Below are 8,445 nucleotides of genomic sequence, written 5' to 3' on the forward strand. Positions count from 1 at the left end.
AAAATACTGTATTTTTACTTTTAACATTCATTTTGGTTGAAAGCCACATTTTGTGATACCAGAATTTTCCACAGGAAAGACATTCTGATTTTTTTACTAACTCACAAGTTTTCCTCTGGCCCCATTCAATCACAAAGTTTTCTCCAACAACTTATGGAAAAACCCTAAAAGTCACAACTTTTGCTGTCAAAGTCATGGCAGTGACAGCCACACAGACCTTTTTTTGTTGTACTGTCATCTTCTATACTGAAGTTTTCCATTTCTGGTCAAAGGTGACTTATTTCTATAAAGGGAAACATTTTCGCACTTTAAATGCTTGAAACAAAATCCTTTTGTGTAAAAAGCTGGCCTGGAGAATTCCATCCTGGAAGCTGAATGCCTCAGAGTCCTACCGACACTTACAAGGGCTCTTGGTAATAAGGTCAAAAAAAAGAAATACAAACTTTGTATTGGCTCCCTAATTCAAACACTTTTAAAAAGAGATATACTGAAACAAGGAAGCCCTTATAGGTCTTCAGTTTCTATATGCTAATGAGGGAAGAATATCCTTGGATGTAAAGTAACTGTGACTGGCACGTCCTTGAAGAGCCAGAGGGACAACTGTTGAAATCCAGAAGGAATACATGTTAGGAAACAGCCATATTACTGCCCCGATGTCCCAGCCCCGACCACTTAGCAGAAAATGCTCTGCCCTGTTAAGTGTCTGCTCCAAGGGACCCACCATGGCAGCTGACACAGCTCTGACAGTCCCCAGCGGTATGGTGACGTCAGCTCTGCAGGCGCTGGGGAGCTCGCAGGTAATGGTCTGCCATGTTCTAACTATGGCACTCTGCAGAGTGCAGAGATGGGAGCACGTGTGACGTGACCTTCTTGAGCTGTGCCCCAACAGATAGCACCTCAGCGATCAGACACCAGCTCTGGCTCGGCAAGTCCCTTCATTGTGATCTATTCCCACCAGCCAACTCTCAAACCAGGGAAACTAAAAAATCCAGTTCTCATTAAAAGTAAAAGATCGTAATAAATTTCAGAAGCTCTCAAGATGTACTGTGAAGCAAAGGCCAACACATAGCAATTTCTTCAGCCATTTTAGGCCCAATAGTCCTGTGTTTTGAATTGTTCTTCACATAAAGTTTTCTTAAAACAAGGCTGACCCAGGCCTTTGGGTCCTGGGTTGTTACGGAATGGAATTTAAACTACAAACTCCTCTAAATTGTTTAGAGTCTTGTCTTAAATATCATCAAGACTTAATGGCGAATACAAAAGCCACTGTTGATTCTTACCTCAGAAAACAGAAGCAATAGTGTACAGTAACTGAACTAGATGCATAATAATACATTTATCCTGAAGCGAGGAGAAACTTGACTTTCATTTCTGCTCTGAAAACAACCCATCAGTTATACCCTCTGGATGACAATTTGACATGTGAATCTGAGACTGGTTTTCAAATGCTGGTGCTAAAATGAAAGAAAAACAAACTCCATTTATCTAATCTTTCTTTCAGGCAGGATCTTCTGTGATTTTTATCTCCACAAATTTCAGTTCTGCTCCAGAAAAAGAGAAACACCTTAGAAAGAGATTTGATACTTAAATTCACATTTTGTCCAGAAGAAACAACAGAAAAAAAGAACGCTGTTCTTCCCTTTACCATATAATCTCCACTCTATAATCTCTTCTTTGTCATGGACTGAGCCCATTTCTGGACTTTTCTTGGTCTAATGTCATATGAGTTTCTGTATTCCCTGTCCCATCTGGTACAGAAGTCATCAAGGTGCACTTACCTTCTTCAGAAAACCAGATATTACTGAAAATCCAGCACATCACTAAAATCAAACATTTAAGATAAAACCCTATTCCTAAGAGCAGGGCATACAAATCAAGAGACTTGATGAATACCATGAAGGAAGCTGGTACGGGACTCTGGTGTCTGGGCTTCTGTGACCAGGCTGGTGTCCTTCCCTTTGCAACAGGCATAAGCAGGAACAGCTAGTTCTAGAGCTGCTTTCTTGCATTTCTCACAGAAACCAAAACACCAAAGGCATGTGTTCCCTGAGAAGGCGATGAAGCTTTGCTTCCTCTAGAAATAATTCATGAGGAAAGCTTTGAAATGACTTAAACTTTTTTTCCCCCAAACACACAGTGAATAAGGGATAGCCAGAATGTAAAAGCAGCTATCAGCTCTAGGCGGCTTTAGGGACAGACTTCACCAGAGCTCAAAACTGCAGAGCAGAGAGAGAAGCAGATTGGAATAAGATATTAAAAAAGGCTAAAAGGAGATATTTGTCAGGAGATGGAGGGAATATGCTACTTTGAGAACCATTTCAGGTATATCTGAAACAGGGTTCATATTTCTTGTAAACATTTTAAATAGAGTGGCTTTTTTTTAAACCACAATTTTATGCGTAAATGTTACAGAAAATTTTGGATTAGAGCTATAAACAGGTCGTATTCTATGCCCTAAGCTGCTGGGAGTGCCTGCATCTGTGTGCATTTGTATGAACACTTTGATAAAAAGTCATTTCAATTAAAAAAACACTTCCTAATATAGTGAAAAAATTCTCCTTGCTGAAGTTAAGTGGGCCTTTACCAATTATTTCTTTTGGCAACTGCAGTTTTGAACTCTCCACCTGACTGTTCTGCTCAGGAAAAGGCTGGCCTACAGAAAACAACATTTTTTGCCATTTCAGAAAAATAATGGGATGCTAGATTGTAAAGTAAGCTTTCCTACAGCTAAATTCAAGAAATATAGCTGCATAGGATAACAGCAAAACAATATTAAATAAATACTCCAGTTCTCTTACTCTTTCCCAATGCTTTCAAATATTCTCCCCACCTTTTTCCCAAATGATACAAAGAACAGGAATTAAATGTTTCTCTGTCAGAGGTACACTCTGGCAGCATGGCGTGTGTCTTTGAGGTTTACACACTTCAGCAACAGCTATACTTCAAACTAATTTCCAGATGAAAAGAAAAGAGTAGAACAGTGAGAAACCAAAAAATACAGAGATGGAAAAGGTCCAGCTATATCATCTAAATATCTCTTACCCACTTCATCAGTCAAAACTGTGTAGTGCCATCATTCAAGCAATGATTGGAAGCATTCATTTTTATACATGGAATACAAGAAGAATTTACCAAATTTGCTTCAGAGGAATGAAAACAGCTAGTGCCTAATGCAGATTCTGTCAGGCAGGCAGCATAGGTTTGTGAGCTCTCAGGTATGTTTAATGTTGTAGGATTTGTCCAGCTATACCGTTAAGTTCAGTGTGGCAGCTCTGTCAGAAACCAACAGCTAATGCCGAGGAAAGAGATGAAGACACCTCATGCAGCATCACAGCAACCATGTCTCTTCATAAGCCAAGGAGGGGGAAAAAGTCCTGTGCTCATCTGGCAAGATTTGCCATGGGTTTTTTGTTATTAATAAAATAAAAATGAAATTAAACTGTCACTCCACCCACCTCAATCTAGTAAAGACAAATAATGGCAAATTTGGATTTGGTACGATACACAGAATAAATGCTAAGATGTCTTTCAGCAAAACCTGTTCATACAAATTCGGTTTTGTTACTCCTCCTGTCCATTTCTCCTTTAGCCATTGGGACCTGAGTAACAAATCACTTAAATCACACTACCAAATTCTACTGTTACATCACAAGCTTCATTTGGGCTCATATGTTTGTATTAGGGTAGTGAAAACAGAAGTTGGTCTACAGCATTGATCACACGCAACACAGCCTTATTCTATTTTCATGTTGCTAATGAGAGCTATTTCTCGGCACAAATTGCTGACTGTTAGACTTTACTACTTTTTCTAACTTCTGCACTCTGCTCACTTTTATCCCTTGCCTAATTTCTGAATTTAAAAGCCTGCCCAACACAGAGCTGTTCTCATCAAGAGCCTAGCTGGGGGTTTTGGGTGATACAGTAGCTAACAGTCCTGAAAGAAAATGAGAATCTGCCAACAGCTTTGGAGGAAACAAATTTTCCAGGATGTGATAGACCCTGAGTAGGTATTGAGATGCTTGCAAAACTGACGATTTAGGCTAATACAGTCAACTACCAAAAGCAATTAAAAGTTATTGCAGAGCAATGTGCTGTACTAGGAACCCAAAACACGATTATTTGCTCAGAGCTTCTGAATTTCAGCATGAAGGTAGGTAAACCTAAGCCTCTGCTGCTTGCCCAAAGAGCCCAGGATCCCTCGGGACATCTAGTATGCTGCCCTAAATCTATATTCAGTGACTGGCAAAAAGTACTTCATTCCATCACCAGTGAGATCTGCTCAGGTCAGGTTTTGTATGGAGGGTGCACAGTAAACAACCAACATCCTGAGAGAGAAGGGCTTTGGCAACCTGGCAGTGGAAAAAAAAAAAATAATTTAAAAATTGCTACAGTTCATGTTTCATGGCACTGCCTTGCCGATTTTAGAAGCAAGACAAACACCTACAAGTGTCATGTAGCCCTTCCCTCTCCAGGCTTTTTCACAGAAGCTCAGCGAGCAGCCCATACACAACTTCACAATACAAAATGGTTATGTACTGGCTAATACATTCAGTAGCTAGCTAGGACTGAAGAGCTGCTAGAGCAAGGATTAAAATGCTTTCCTCTCTCCACTAGATGTCTGCTGAGCCTTTGCTGCCAGATCTGCCAGGCAGGTGGGGAAGAGCCAGCCATCACACCTTGGCCAAGCTGGTCCTTGATAGTGCTGACCTACCAGCTTCCAGCTCCCCATCATCAGCTTCAGTTTTATACTTCTTCATATCACCGTGGGGTTTTTTTAATCCCTCAGCTTCTGATATTGCCTGTCTGCAGTTTTACCTTTCTTATCTTGCATAGCTCTCACCTCTGTACTTCCTCACAGTTAAGCAATTTTCAAAGAAGTCCAAGACAAGGTTTTGCACCTGTGCTGTATCACAGCAAGGTCTTGGACCACAGACAGCTGAATCCTTCAGAAGGGGGTCATGGCTTTAGGATCAGGGCTACAAAAGGCAACTGGAAGGAACAGAAGCATCAGCTGAAATGGCCAGCAGATGATTAAGCCTTTGAAAAGCTAGCCAGAAAAAGGCTACCAAGTAGGTAAAAGGGAGAGGAAGAAGTGAAAAAAGGAGATATATTACCAGTTAGCTGGGCTGGCAGGCTGGAGACAGAAATTAAAGTCATTACACAGAAGAATCGTAAAGAAAAAAACAGCAGAGCAGAAGGCAACCTCTGCCTGACTACAACAACGAAATAGAGATGAGCAGCAGATTGGAGAAGAAATTAAGGGGTCAGGGAGAATATGGTCAAACACAGAAACAGGCAAAGACTATTCAAATATGGGGCTGCTCTTCAGAAAACAGCCATCTCAGACATGAATATGCCAAAAGGGTCTTATTTAAATAGGGCTTATAATGGAATGAGAGAAAACCCCTCTGCTTTCTGTCTCCTTTGTAGCTGTGAATAACTACATAGAGATTTGAAATACTCCCATATATGCTTGTAAGATGGGCAAGGGAAAACCTGGAAATACCACATAACGATCACAGAGATGATAGCTGAGGATGTAGCTTGGTAGGACCAAACTGCGTCCAAAATGATTTGAGAGATTTAACAGCAACAAGAGTTGATAAACGGAGATTTGACCAGGATATTCCAGGCTCTCTAGATCCCAGTGTCATCAAATGGTGAAGAAATGTGTTCTTGTGCAGGCAGCTGAATGTCTATGACCTGCTGATCCTGAAGGACCATCTGGCCACGGGAATGCCTCTCAGGACACAGGGAAACAATAACACCTGACAGTGTTACCACAGCCTCATGAGTCCCTGGCTCGGCTGAGCAACATAAGCTGCTTACACCTTTGTTCTTGGTCCATTGCATATCCATATCTCCTTTTCAGTGGATATTCACACATGGTAATTTGCAGCCAAAATAGGCTAGAAGCAAAGGTGCAACTGCTCAGTTAATTATAACGTAGTAGACTCCAATAACCAGGTCAGCTGCCTTCATCCCTGTCTGGGCAGGGACATAATACAGCCCCTTAAGAGTCTGTTCCCACCATCTGCTGTTGGGTGCATCTTGTGGTTCCTCCCCTCTGCCTGGGGAGTATGAGCATGGCCGAAAGGGTTGCTCGAGTGACTAATGTTGGAGCTCCCAATGGTCCTTGCCCAGGCAGGCTTCAGCCTCCCAATAACTGGAAAACTTCTCCCAGCGGCTGACTGCCAGGTCTCCTGTTGGGAGATGTTTCACATTGTGTGTAGATAATACTGATGAGCCCCAAAGCAGCTTTCCTACCAGTAAGTGGTATGAGAAACACATGTCCTGGGGCTTGGGAAAGCCTAACCCATAAGTCACCTGACTATAAGTACTGGGAAAAAAAAAAAAGGGAAAAAAGCCAAGTTTTTTTCAATAGAGTCAAGGTTTACATTCTGGCTTACAAGCATGAAAAAGCTAGAAAAGAAAAACACAGACATGACAACACTTAGAACAAATCTAACCTCGGTCTCTCCTTTAAGCTTGAGCAGGGATTTCTCCAAGGTATATCTTGGCCTGGGAAAGCAGGGTGGTGATGCAGCATGCCATCCATCTCCACCATCTTGTCTTGCCTGCTGAAGCCGACCTGTGGCCTTGCTCCCTCACAGAGCCAAGACAGCAGCCCCCAGACCTATCTCCCTCCCTGGCATTGTCTTTCAGAGCTGACTTTGCAGTGTAGCAGGCAGCTCTGCCCCAGCTGCCTCCAGGCAGCATTGTCTGAGATGCAGCTGAGGATATCTTCTCCCTGTTTCTTGTTTCTTTCAACACCTCTCACTTCAGATCTCCCTGATCCTGTTTTGGTCTAAGGATGCACGATCCATAGTGCAGCACAGGGCAAAATTGTACAACATTGGTTTTACTCATGCACCAACTTGTTGGCATTTCATTTAGGTGGCCTCATGGAAGGTGTGACATTTTCATTACCATTGTAACACTTTATAAACCATACATCAACCAAAGGATTAACTACATAAACATCTTGTTAAATTTGCTGTCACTATTTCACTGTGATCTGATGATAACCACATAACTTACTGCTAATACTAACTATTAGTCTTGACAGATTTGGCATGTATAACAATTTCTACAGCCCTTTCCTGGCACAAGCATTTCCCTTCCTCCTTATCACCACTGTCTTTCTGTCACCTGGAGAGCCTCCTGCTTTCTCCACAGGATTTCTTAACTCTTTCATCTGATCCCACAGCTGCTTTACATCCAACTAATTGAAGTGGACACATCTGGAAAGGAAATGTAAGCATGAGTTGATACCATATGATTGCTTCTGGACATGGTATTTCCTAGTGATGTCGTACATCTCATGAAAAGGAAGCAGGCAAAATGCATTTTAGGCAGAATTGAAAAGAATGAAGAAGAGGAAAGAAGAGGAGTTGATGAAGGCTTCCCCCCCGCGTTGTGGCAGAAAAATCACAGCCACTGACCTGGTTTAATAGTTCTCTTGTTAAAAGATGTCCTACAGTCAAAACTCCAAAACCATAGAACTGTTTTCTGGTTTATAAAATTTACTTTAATGATTATAAAGTATTTTTGTTTAAAAGTGGTAACTCAGCATGCTTGACAGCCAGGGTTCCAGCAAACTGATAATTTTAGATTTACAAATGCTGCTATGAAAATATTTTCAAAAAAACTTTTGGCTTCAAGTTATGAGAAGTTAGGTACCTAGAAAACTTAGCTTGGGGTTCAGATTTAGTTTCCAAAACTATGTTTTTTCCACTTCCTTATACTGACAAATAAATTTCATGGTTAACAGAGGTTTTAAAAGGCACTGCTAAACCTCTGGTTTGGAGAAAAGGATATTTGGTAGATTTTGGACAGAAGTATAAAAGCAGAATTTCTGAATGCGAGCATGCTAGCTAGTGCATGTCCTTCCCATTTTATAGAAAGCAAAGGATTCCCAAAAAGAGACCAACAGTTTCCAACTATGAGTTTACTGCATAGACTTATCTTGTACCTTTTTAAGAATGAAATTCATTTTGCCTCAGAGCAAAAAAACTATCCATATGTTTACTTCTAACATTAACTATTCAAAAAGTTGGTTAGACCTTTAGAGTATTCCTACTATAGCAAAAGCCATATGTCTTAAAATATGCTAGCATATGTTAGCTAACAGATTTTCAGAACACTTTAAACCCTTAGGACTCTAGCCTCGGGGTTCTTGCTTAGTATAAAGAACAGAGAAAGTCCGTTAACAAAGCCAGCGTTGTTCTGTTTGTAAGGTCTAGTGTCAAATGGTATTACATTCGTAAAATGGTATTACATTCACCTACTGCTTTGCACTCACCCATAGCTCAAAATGTGGCTACAGAGCAATATGACTTGGTTCAATATAATGGATCTGTGATGATTTCACTGGGCTATAAAGAACTGCTGAAATTTAATTAACCTCTGAAAAGCAAAGAGACAATGAGTTATGGAGATAGC

General features: G+C 40.9%; 1 protein-coding gene across 5 annotated transcripts in view; it reads right to left on the reverse strand.

Moving 5' to 3' along the window:
• LOC101913649 (melanopsin-like) overlaps positions 1 to 3,270 on the reverse strand; it is a 49,961-nt gene extending 46,691 nt beyond the window's left edge. For 2 of the 5 annotated variants that reach the window (XM_055796588.1, XM_055796586.1), the window contains exons 1-2: positions 1,779 to 3,270; positions 218 to 283 (exon numbers count right to left, since the gene is read on the reverse strand). The gene's annotated coding sequence lies outside the window, so the exon portion shown is untranslated. The remainder of the gene's footprint in view (positions 1 to 217; positions 284 to 1,778) is intronic. The other 3 variants (XM_055796585.1, XM_055796587.1, XM_055796589.1) reach the window with 2 other exon arrangements.
• Between the last annotated feature and the right edge of the window lie 5,175 nt (positions 3,271 to 8,445).

Source organism: Falco peregrinus, chromosome 2 (assembly GCF_023634155.1).
Source record: "Falco peregrinus isolate bFalPer1 chromosome 2, bFalPer1.pri, whole genome shotgun sequence".
NCBI lineage: Eukaryota > Metazoa > Chordata > Aves > Falconiformes > Falconidae > Falco > Falco peregrinus.